General features: G+C 38.4%; 3 protein-coding genes across 6 annotated transcripts in view; 1 reads left to right on the plus strand and 2 right to left on the minus strand.

The window, feature by feature from the left end:
- Positions 1–12816, plus strand: part of LOC127681600 (oocyte zinc finger protein XlCOF6-like) — a 1434619-nt gene that overhangs the window by 265478 nt on the left and 1156325 nt on the right. The gene's annotated exons all lie outside the window — the stretch shown is intronic.
- The window catches only part of LOC127681615 (oocyte zinc finger protein XlCOF6-like), a 988257-nt gene that overhangs the window by 206940 nt on the left and 768501 nt on the right, over positions 1–12816 (minus strand). The gene's annotated exons all lie outside the window — the stretch shown is intronic.
- Positions 1–12816, minus strand: part of LOC127681617 (oocyte zinc finger protein XlCOF6-like) — a 1149846-nt gene that overhangs the window by 114085 nt on the left and 1022945 nt on the right. The gene's annotated exons all lie outside the window — the stretch shown is intronic.

Consider the following 12816-nt stretch of genomic DNA (forward strand, 5'->3'; position numbering starts at 1 on the left):
GCTTATAAAGTGTATTATAAGATTGGATTATTCTCTTAGGATATTTGTCGCTCTTGAGTTGAAGACTTATGTTTCTTGTAATTTAAGAAAATATGTCTTCCTCATATCCTTATTTGAACATTGAAAGTAGTCTAATTCTTACTTGCTCTTTGTAAGCACTGCTACACTGTGGTAAGTTAGTGTGGAGGCTTTGCACATCCTTGTCTCCCTTCTGAGAAGAGTGGATTGATGACAGCTGTCTTCAGTTTGTATGATGATAGGTTTAGGATGTTGGCTAATACCTTCATTAGACTCAGTAATTTTCCTTATTTTCCTCATTCTTCAGAACTTTCATAATGATCCACTGTGATATCTTGGCCTAGGCCTTTCATAGATTTACTGACATGGTTGTGAGCCTTTTCCACACTGATTGTACACAGTTTGTGCTTTGAGTTGTTTGGTTTGTGCTTGATGAAACAGTTTTGAATCTCTGGCATGAAATCAAGTTGAGTTCACTTCCTATATCCATTAGAGAGATTTTTTTTTCAGTATAAAGTGGCCTGGACAATTTGTGCATATTTTTATGGTCATTTGCTTTTGGAACGAGGTAAAGCCAGCTTTGTGTGATTACTGCACCACATTCTGTTTTTGTCTGTATTCTGCAGTATTCTCTGTGCAAGATTATTGTGGGATTTGTAGAAGAAATTTGTGAATTCAGTGCTTCAACTATTTAGTCCTCAGACAGTGTTAGAAGAAACACTGCAAGCCTGGGTTTCCACACTTGCTTATTGCCTGACCTAGTGTTATTACATGCAGAGTTTTCTTTTCACTTGTTTCTAGGAAATCATTATTTTTCTTGTTAATTCTCATTAATTGTATATTAATTATATACTTTCCACGGCACTCTCTAACCTGCTATTTCCCAGTTTTAATATACACTTATGAGGCAGGGTCATCAAAAGATACTACCTGAATACCTTTTAAATGCCAAGAGAAATATTTGACATGAAAGAATGTAATTTCTTGAATACTTGCTTATACCATGATCATGACAGCTTTGTGTAGCAATAGTATCTTGATGCTTAGAATGATTCTTATGTTTTTATTCATGTACAAATAGATGTATGTTTATATATATATATAAATATAAATGCGTAGATATATGTGTATATATACACACAAAAATATATAATATTTTACTCTCATGTGGAACTACAACATAGTTAATAAAGAGTAACTTTTTCTGTTCTGCAAGACAACAGGATGCACATAGAACATAGATATACTGTATCTGCATGGTAGAATGAAATGGAATCTCATCAAAAGTCAGGTATTGTATTCTATTATGATTGCTAATGAAACACCTTTCAATTATAGGCATCAATCATAGTAGCCACTAGCCATTTGTTCTTGATTCCAGACCCAGGAAGAGAAATTCTCAGTAACAACCTTGAGTAATAGTGTTTAACAGCAGGTATGCATGTGCTCTGTGTTTGTACCTGGTGCCTGCTGATGTTAGAATGAGGCCTCAGATTATACTCATATTCTTTACCACCTGAAATATGTCACTCCATGCTCTCATGTATGTAGAAATATTGACAAGTTTCCTTGTAGTATCATTTTGCTTTTAATGACCATTTATGTGGTTTAGCATTGTCCATTATGTAGTTGTAGTAATTTTATCTTTGTATTTTTCAAACCCTGTTGCAAAATTTCAAGAAGAGTTCCAATATTTGAAACAAGGAGAAGAATAACAACAACAAAAAAGAATGAGCTCTTCTCTGGTAAACACTCCACAGGTCAGTGTGCTGTACAAATTTTTTTGAAATTCCCATTTTCATTCAAAACATTCAATAGTTCTATTATCTATATGTGGTCATGTTATCTAAAGGGCTTATTTTCTATGATCTTCATTTTCCTCTGGCCCTAGGAACTTTTAATAGTTAGGTCTTTCACATATAACACCATTATATTTTCTCTGAATTTTTTTTTTCTTTTTTACTGTGAGGACATACAATTTCTATGGACTGAAAACCTGCAAGTCTCAAAGATAATCTATTGTAAATTATGCTCAAAAAATATATCAGTTACTAATTTTTGCTTCAGATGGAGTTGTGTCCTTTTATATTAGTGTGAAAGGAATGTCTCATGTGTCACTTTAATTGCATTTCAGATCACCTCTGGGTTCCAGACAAAAGTCCTCTGCTCTCAATTTTTTATTTCATCACATGGAATATATTAGTAAAATTTTTCTAGGGAGTACAGGCTTAGTGTTTTACACTATCCATACAATTTCAAGTATAAATGAATGTTTCTAATTTGTTCTCTTGTTTTATTTAGAAGAAAGAATAGTTCATCTACTGTATGTTTCTTCTTCCACCAAACTATGATGACATATGAAACAACTGAAGGGTTGTGATGATGTTTCTGTATTTCTTTTTTTCTTGTTTAAATGATTTATTTACATTCCAAATATTGTTCTCCTTTCCAGTTTCTCCTCTGCAAACCCCCTATCCAATGTCAACTAAGTCCCTGTCTCTATGAGAACATTTCCCTAACCCTTACCCACACTTGCCTGACCAGTATTCATAAGGAAATTTGGTCTGAAGTTCTTTTTCTTTTTGGGAGTTTTGTCTGATTTACATGTCAGTGTAACCATGGCTTTACAAACAAATTACGTAGTAGTATTTATTCTGATTCTATTTCATGTAATTTTTGAAGAGTACTGGTATTAGGTCTTATTCAATAGTCTGCTAGAATTCTGTTCTAAATTCTTCTTCCCCTGGCCTTTTCTTGGTGGTGAGACTTTTAATGTCTGCTTTAATACTTTAGGCATTATGAGATTATATAGATGGTTTATCTGATCCTGATTTAACTTATGTACCTTGTATCTGTTTAGAAAACATTCCATTTAATTTAGATTTTCCAGTTTTGTTGAGTATAGGCCTCTACCAGATTTTCAGGTCACTGCTCATCCCATGGTGTCTCGCATAGATGACAAGGGGCACCCGGATCTACAGACTCAAGAAACGTGCAGCATTTGATAAGAAAACACTACACACCTGTGGGGCCAATGAGAACCTACAATTCCCCCTAACCTAGGGTAGTTGTTTCAAAGCTGCCTTTCATTACGCCATACCATCCATTGAGGAGCCCCTTTGTTCATAGCCCCTTTCCTCTCAAACTATTTGGTCCATACCTACATTCAGGGAGCAATATCCTCCCAGAGGCATCTTCTGGAGAGAGGTGGTTTTAATGGACAGAACAAAAGCCAGTGGAAACCCTAGGCCAGGATGTCACCTGCAATGCTTGGACACCAGGCTGCCTTCTCTGAGTCCAAAGCTCAGAGTACCCTGTGGAAGTGTACAGTCACACTTGTATTCCCGTTTCCACACCACTGCTCTATTGCAGGCATGGGAATACAGCTCTGGATTTAGGGAGAGAAGAGCAGGATGAGTGATGGAGTCCCCCAGTCACCCTGGATAGTCCACATGAATGCCTGTTTACTCGGGGGAATTGCAAACACCACCCACATTGTTATTTTCTCCCAAACTCTGCAGCATAGAGGTCTCAGGTTCCCTATTGACCTGAGAGGTATGGTCCAGGGACCCTGGGGTGGACACAGCTGCAGTGGTTGAATTAAAACACTCATAAATATATGCAACATGTCCAAGAGGACATGTATGTTGTTTGTAATGAATGTAAAGACTTATATGAGAGAAGAAACTCTTGTGTGTGTTTTAACTGGAGTTCATTTCACTATTGGTTTTTTTTTCCTTATATTATTGTTATTTTAGAAATGGTCTCACTAAGAAGCATTGACCTGATTCTTGCTGAGTAGGCTGAATTACAACTAAGAGAGATCTGCCTATGTTCCCCTACACCCAAGAGTGCTGGGATGGAAAGGAGGAACACCCACCCCAGCCTTCCATCTTATTTAGATGTAGGTCTTCCTATGTCTTCCAGGCTAGCCAGGAGATGAAGATCCTCATACCATAGCTCAGCTACCTAGTGTGAGCTGCCACCTACTCTGTGCCTTTCATTTTAGTTTTAAACAGGGTCTGATCAAGTTTGCCACAACAAAAGCTGTAGTTGCTATAGCTTGGCAGAAAATCACCCTCAGTTGCCAGAGTAGGTGAGCTAGTGGCCTGTTTTCTCATGCTCTTCTCAGCATTGTTCTTGAGTCTCATGTAAGATGAAATACTAATTTATACTAAGGGCTGAAGAGAAATGACTCAGTTACTTAGAACACTGGATGATCTTGTAGAGAAACTGAGTTTGATTCCCAGTACCTATAAGACATAATACAAGACTCTATAACAAGTGTATTGTTACAGAGCAAGTAGGTGTGGTGTGTGTCTCAGCGGTAAGCAATAGACAGATGTGGACCCTGTGTGGTCTCATATAGTTTTAGTTCTTCCCTAAAGTGATAAGCACTGAATAATTTCACTATGGGGCTGCACTTGTGCAAAGCATTTGGAGTAAGGGCTTGTGTGCTGAAACATGATTGACAACATGTCAAACTCTTAGTATCTTCTACAAATTTTGACCTTAGCATTTAACATTTAGTTGTAAGATCCATTTAGAGTCAATTTTGTGGAGGTAAAAGGATTCTCCTGTGTTGGGTAGCACTCCAATATTAAGCTGTGATGTAGAACATCTTTTGTTTCTTTACTTGGGCATGTTTGTTCCTGACCATAACAAAGGAGACAATCAAGGTTTACAGCCAGCTAGTGTCCCCATCCCCATTAATAATTTACATTTTCTCTGTTGGTGAAATGAACCAATTTCAATCCAGCACTGCTGAGATGACCAGCTAGCAAGAGTTCAGGAAACACTAGGAAAGGTGAGCTTGTTCAGCCTTGAATCTCTGAGGCTAAAATCAATCTTTGCCTAAATAGGTTTGAATGGAGACTAGAAACTTCCATGGCAAGGCTAGGTAAGCAGACTGAGGCTTTATGCTTCTGACATGACAATTACCTCAGGTGAAAAAATTATTTTACAGACCTCCTTATCTAAGCAAGTAGTGTGCTTGGGAAAGCTGATAATAGTCTTGAGCCAGGACCTGTGGGGAGGGATTTCTTCAGATCCTAAGAACTCAACTCTTGCCACCATATGGCACTGTGGTTATTGGTCTCAAGTCCACTGTAGGCTTGTTCAACAATGTTCCTGACATATTCTGTGTTCCCTGTGACCAGCATGGATTTTTAAGACTCCTCCTGAGTTTGTTCCCATGTTTGATAGTTTCTGTTGACTTCATTGAAGTCTAATAAAAAAAGGAAATAGAAGCAATAAAGAAAGCAGAAAAATGAGGGAATACTGGAAATGAAAATAATAGGAGGTTCTCTAAGGCAAAAAGAACAGTTAATTGGAGAAAGAGACAAGTCAGCCCAGAAATGGGAAAAGCATTTTGCCAATTGTATATATTCCACAGATAGAAGTTTTTATACTCACATGAAGAACTTCGGAGAGCTGAGAAACACCTTAAGAAATGTTCAACATCATTAATCATTAGGGAAATGCAAATCAAAACAACCCTGAGATTTCACTTCACACCAGTCAGAATGGCTAAGGTCAAAAACTCAGGAGACAGCAGGTGCTGGCGAGGATGTGGAGAAAGAGGAACACTGCTCCACTGCTGGTGGGATTGTAAGATGGTGCAACCACTTTGTAAATCAGTCTCGAGGTTCCTCAGAAAACTGGGCATGACACTTCCTGAGGATAGACACACCCTGCTATACCACTCCTGGGCATATACCCAGAGGATTCCCCAGCTTGCAATAAGGACACATGCTCCACTATGTTCATAGCAGCCTTATTTGTAGTATCCAGAAGCTGGAAAGAACCTAGGTGTCCTTCAACAGAGGAATGGATAAAAAAATGTGGTATATTTACATAATGGAGTACTATTCAGCTATTAGAAACAATGAATTCATGAAATTCTTAGACAAATGGATGGAGCTGGAGAACATCATACTAAGTGAGGTAACCCAGTCTCAAAAGATCAATCATGGTATGCACTCACTGATAAGTGGATATTAACCTAAAAACTTGGAATACCCAAGAAATAATCCACATATTAAATGATGTCCAAAAAGAATGGCCTCTGGTTCTGGAAAGACACAGTGCAACAGTATAGGGGAATATCAGAACATGGAAGTGGGAAGGAGTAGATGGAGGAACAGGGATAGGGAAGAGGTCTTATGGGACTTGTGGGGAATGGGGACCCAGAAAACGGGAAATCATTTGAAATGTAAATAAAGAATACATCGAATAAATACAAAAAAAAAAAAAAAAAAAAAGAATCCCTATTCAGTTTCCTGGAGCCAGAGAAATTAAATGTCAAATGGAGGAAAAGGGGAGTTAAGAAACATAGGTGACGTTGAATTCAAGCAGCTTTATTAAGGTTTTAACAAAGAGAACTCCCATGTACAAACTTCAGATACTGCAAAGGATCTACAAGATTATTTTAGAAACATATTTGGCAACCATAAAATTAATTAAAACATTACCATAAAACACTATAAAACAGTTCATAGAATCTCAAACTTCCAGACAATGGTGAGATATACACGACACTATTGTGAGAGTGGCAGCAGAAAATGCACCCCTGCTCCACACCCCTGCTCCGCTCCTGCCCCTTTCCCAGCCCAACAGCTCCTCTGACCTGGCAGGAGACAGGACAAGCTGCTGGATGTCCTAGGAGGCGAGCACAGCAACTGCAGCTTAAGGAAGTTTTCAGGTTCCTCAAATCCTATTCTCCCACCACTCCTTCCTGACCAGGAGTTAGCCAAGATACCAGAAGAATGTTGGAATTGTGGAAGTTCCTGCCACTTAGGCCTGGTCCCTCACAGGGACTCCTTCTGGACCAGCCCAATATTAAGCAGCTTCCTGTGATGTAATTCTTCTAAGCCTACCTACTTCAGGATCTTTAAATTAATTAGCATCTGTGGGGGAGAAAAACAAAAAAAGAAAAAGATGGGTGGATGGAGCACAGGGTTGGAAGAGGCCCGTGGGTCCCACGTATGAGAGAACTGTACCACGCGACAGGGTCCACGAAGATAAATAGGAAAACGCCTGCAGGACCACACACCACACCACACCACTAAAGAGAAAGGGGCACAGAACGGCTTGTGGGGCACACAGGAGACTGCCCAGAGCACAGGCAGGCCGCTCCATGGGAGTGCTCATGCTCACAGACCTGTGGGGCTCACGGCTAGCTGGCTAGCATGAAGGGCTTTGTCTAGAGAATGGAGCCATTTACAAGGCCCAAATACCTGTAAATGTTGCTTTGCTGCAAGGCGACTTGGCTGAGATGATGTGGCTGAGATAAGACTTGGCTGCAATGAGAGGAGGCTTGGTTGAGAGGAGGCTTGGTTGAGAGGTGGCGCCCACCTTCCCCTGATGGCTAGAAAGGCTGAGGCCTGTGTTTCTAAGTGATGGAATTTAATAAGTTTCCACTCCATGTTTCTAAGTGGTGGAATTTAATAAGAAGGGACAATTCATAGTTTCCATGCTTTATTATAAAAAGAGTAAAAGTAGAAAAGGAAATAGAAAAATAAAGTAAGAGGAGAAGATAGAGAGATGAGAGATAGCCATGACCACATGAAAAGGAGAGAAAGAAGAGAGAGATTAAGAACGGGGGCTAGAGAGCAGGATAAGAGAGCAGGATCACAGAGTGAGAAGGGTCAGGAAGCCTCTTCTTATAGTTGGTCGGCTACAACCAGGTAACCAAGGGGTGGGGAAAGCCTGGCTGTAGGCAGATGACTGCAGAGGTGGAGTCCAGCCAGAATTAGGGGCTTGGTGCCCACAACCCACTCTGAACAGCTTCTCCTCAACTTTACTGCCAGTCTAGACCAGAACTGGATGTTGTAAGACACTGTACCTCGATCTGGAAGCTTCAACTTGAGTCTAGACAGCTGGGCTAAAAATACACAAAAGACAGCAAGTAACTATATTCTGATGGTCAGGAGAGATTCCCAAAACAAAGTAAAAGTAAGATAAAATGCCCTTGACTCAAACAATAAACCATATATGTATTCCATAAGGAGGTCAATTTACATTGTGTCCAAGATACAGAACTGAAAACCTAGATTAAGGATCAAAGAGATCAAAGTTTGTAAACCATGTAAATCAACTCAAAGAGGACAGGAATGATTCCTGGGCCAGAAAATAACATAATGCATGAAAGAAATAAGGACAACATAAAATATGAAAATCGAGTTCAATAAGTGGTTAGAAACTCCAAAACAAACAAACAAACAAACAACAAACACCCAGAAATGAAAATGTAGTAAAGTGGCAGAGGCAGCCTCCCTTCAGTGTTTTTCGGTAAATCTCTTGCATGGATTCATTGTTACCTGGGGCTGTGTAGCAAATCTTGTTTTCTAACTGCCAGGACACCTTTTATTTCAGAGCTGTTAACACTGGAACTTGGACACCTTTTCCTGAATGCAGCAAGTATTTCATTTGGAATAACCCAGCACACACACACCACCATTGTTGAAATGCTTGCAGAGTGCTAGACTACTTTTTGTCTTCTGGATTGTTACATGAGTGTTTGCAGAGACCCTGACACATATCACACCAGTAACCGTCAAACATATTCTTTCATTCTGACCAATAAACTCAGAGTTAAACACAATCTTTCTTCCCATTTGAAATTGTCATGTTTTGATGTCTTGTTTTTATAGTGAACCATCAAGGATATACTTTATCCCCACCCAGCAAAATGATTCACTGGAAATTGCAGAAAAAAAGCAGATCAGAAATTTGATAGAACTGATGGGACCCAAAGGACTGCACATCAAATAATAATGATGATTTTCATAGAGTGTATCAATGTTAGTAAAAGTAGAGGACTTTGAAATGTAGAACCATGGTCAATTTTGCCAAATCTGTGGGGAAAAAACAGTCTATGAACCTACAAGTGTGGTTTGCATTACTATAAAAGTGGCTGAGTTTGAGTGGTCTGAGAATAGCAAAGAGCCAAGGAAACTGAAGAGGAGAGAAATGAGCAGTATGCAGTAGAGGTTATGATTATTGGCTATTCAAATGGGAGGGGTTTGGTGATGCACAAAAAACACCAAGAATCAGAGACATTCACACAATATCTCATAGAGGCACACAGGCAAGAGAGTTTTTCAAGGGATCTCCATACGTCACAGGTGTCACAGGTTTAGGAGGCAGTAGTCATACTCTGTGATAGTGTACCAATTCTCTGGACACTTCACCAATTAATCCATATATGCACATGTGGTAGAGAAAAGAAAGCATCATCACTGTACCTTCTGAATATCTTATCAACAGGACACTTCTGACACATAGGTGGGAGAAGCTTTTCTACATCCACTCTTTGCAGTTGAGTGTGTAACTGAAGGACATTGCTGTACCACAACAATTTAAATTCAAATTCCCATCATCTTCATTGATTGAAATCTAAGAAATATATTTTTTAAAATTTTACTTACTAAGGTGTGCATGTTGCAATATTATAAATGTTGCTAGAAACACACATTTCTTAGTACATTCTGGATAACTGAGTAGAGTACACATCCCAGTCAACTACCATTCCAATGCCTCAGAAAGATCAGTAACAAATTGCTGTCACAGTAGGACAGGTGAAGATCTAGGGTTTATGTGATAAGTTTTGTCAGGACTGCCTCACAAGAAGCTGGGGAAGAAAGTGGATAATTATGTGTCAATACATCTGAACAAATGTGGGTCAATTACACAATGGATTCTGCTTAGCTTTTTAATTAGGACATTGTGAAATTTGCATGTTAGTGGATGGGACTAGAAAATATCATCCTCATTGAGGAACCTAGTCCCAGACATTCATGGTATGTGCTCACTAGTAACTGGATATTAGCTAAAAAGTTCAGAACACCCATGATACAACTCGCAAACCAACAAGAAGGCCCAGCTGTGGATACTTAAATCCCACTTAAAGGTGGGGACAAAATGAACACAGGAGGGAGAGGAAGGGAGGGACCTAAATGAAACTGGGGAGAGGAAGGGAAATGGGAGCAAGGTGAGGTATGGAGTCAAGATAGGGCAGAGCCCCAGAGTGCCAGGAGATTGTACAGAAATATGAAACTGTGGGAGTGAGGGGAGAGGCAAACCTCTAGAAAGTCCCTGACAGGATGAATGTGGGATGTGGGCCATCCCAAGATCCAGTGTGGATGACCTTAGTAGAAAAGCCCAACAGTAGGTAGATGAAACCTAAATGGAATACCTCTGTGATGGTTTGTATGATTGGCCCAGGAAGTGACCTTACTAGGAGATATGGCCTTATTGGAGTAGGTGTGTCACTGTGGGTGTGGGCTTAAGACCCTCACCCGAGTTGCCTGGAAGTCAGTCTTCCATTAGCAGCATTCAGATGAAGATGTAGAACTCTCAGCAGGAGGCTGCACCATATCTGCCTTGATGCTGCCATGTCTCTGCCTTGATGACAATGGACTGAACGTCTGAGCCTGTAAGCCATCTGTTCCCAAGAAAATAACTGTGTGTATAATGGTTATAGAATGAAGGCAATCATGTTTCATGAGGGGTAATATGTAAGATGGGTTTTCTTTGTACAGAATTTAAATTTTTTTCCATGACAATGGAAATCTCTGCATATTTGGGATAATGATCTCTAAGTCATCAAGCTGTAGGGACTAGATCCATTGAACATGTGCATAGGAATCACCAGAACTATCCAGTTGGTTGCAATTTCCAGACTGTTAAGAGTTATTCCAGACACATAACTTTCAATTGCCTGGTGTTTGGGCTTCAACATCCTTGATGCAGCAATCAACAGAAACTATCTATGATCACTTGAAAGGAAGGATCTCTACTGCTTCTACAACTAGTAAGATTCTACTAACAAGGTCCTTTATCAAGAACAATGCAATGTTATCCCTTGTTTCTCACAAGTTACACAATTTATATTTTTAAAGGAAGGAAAAATATGTAGTGATGTACATTTGTTCATTGTAATATACACTTTTCTTTGATCCTAATTTTCTGAGCCTTTCTGAATTTAGTGTAAGTATTCTACTATATTGCATTAGCTTGGAGTAAAGACTTGTTCATGTTGTTTCAGTTTTTCCAATTGTACTTATAGGATGTTTGTATTTCTAAACTGAGCATGAGCATATACCTCATCTACTATTCAAAGGACATATTTTCAAGAGTATAGATTCATATTGTATGACAAATCTATTAATTTCAATGGATTAACATATGAATTTCAGATAAAGATAACTTAATAGTAAGCTGTTGGGGTTTTCTTCAGAATGTACATTCTGAGGTATATATAGTTTTACCATTCTATAAATGATTTGTGAATAGAATGGAAGTCAAATTCATTCCTTGTAGTAGAGTATTAAGGCAAAAGAAGATAGCATACAATAATAATTTGGAAAATGTGCTTATGTGTGTCACTGTTCTGTGTGTCATTGGAGTTTTGTTCAATTAAAGAGAATTAATGACTCCAGAGCCATGGATTTACAAAAGACACCCTCGATGGCTAGCCATGAAAACTATAAAGCCATATTACCAATTATTTTTGGTAGACTTTTCTCTTATTCTCTTTTGAAATCAAAAGAGAGAGAAGGCTTATTGCTGCGGCTCTGTTTTGAACCTTTTTTTTTTTTTAACTTAGCCTTGTACTAGTATGGCAGTAAGACTGCAACATTGAACAGAATCTTCCCTGTTTTAGCTAACCTAAGTCAGCATCACTAATACAGTGTTTCAAAATTTTGTAATGCTAAAACCTGATATACAATTCAAATTATTTGAATATGGGCAGACTAACATTGTGTTGAACGAGTGATTTTTCAGTTCTAAGACAATTGGAAATATATGTATTCAATTTATCTTAAGCAACCCTTGTGACAAAGTCATTCCAGCACCTAAGGTGTTGATGCCTACCTATTGAAAATCACTACTATTAAGTTTATGATACAGGTTTACAAAAAACATTCATGATGTCAGCATATGATTCATCAGAAACTTTTCAAGGAAAGATGCAACATATATTCACCTAAGTATCCCAAGTGCAAACTAAAAACAACCAAGTCAAATTGTTGAATCATTCAGCTTTATTTACAGGACAATGGGGAAGCAGTTGTTAGCCAGAGCACAAGGGACTCTTAAGTCAGTTGTTATACTGAAACATGAAACCAACATTTGATATGAGTTATGTATACTGGATACTCAAAGCACACTTCACATCTCTAAGCACACACATAGGATGAAGAACATGCAGTTTTGGTGGCTCAGTTTCTCAAATACACTTAAGTAAAATCTGTCTGAATTTGTTAATTTGAATTTTATATACAGAATACTGCCAATTTTATTATTTATTTTTATTAGATATTTTGTGTACTACACACTTTAATTAGGTTCCCTTTGGAAATGGATTATATCTATCTCAAAGAAAATTTTGCACAATATTATATTCTTATGGCTTCCCCACCAGTCTTCATCTTGAAATATTTGAGAGTGAACAAGTAAACATTCAAAGAAAGCTTTCCTACGTAGTCACATTTTCAGTTTCTCTCAGCATACATAGTTGCCATTATCTGAGATTTGAACATTGCAACGTTTACAAAAGTTTTTCAAAACCATATTAATTATCTATTTGGAGCCCCAAGTGTTGCAAAGAATAAACCCTGAATAAAATATATGCAACATTTTCTCAGTAGAAATACTTTCTCTACACACACACACACACATTTTCCCTGACCTGAAATGAAGTCGAAAGATACTTTTGTATACATTTAAGACGCTTGCCTGTATATATTCTCTGTTAAATTCTAAGATACAGGCCAAAACTAAAGGATTCAT

This window comes from Apodemus sylvaticus, chromosome 3 (assembly GCF_947179515.1).
Source record: "Apodemus sylvaticus chromosome 3, mApoSyl1.1, whole genome shotgun sequence".
In the NCBI taxonomy this organism is placed as follows: domain Eukaryota; kingdom Metazoa; phylum Chordata; class Mammalia; order Rodentia; family Muridae; genus Apodemus; species Apodemus sylvaticus.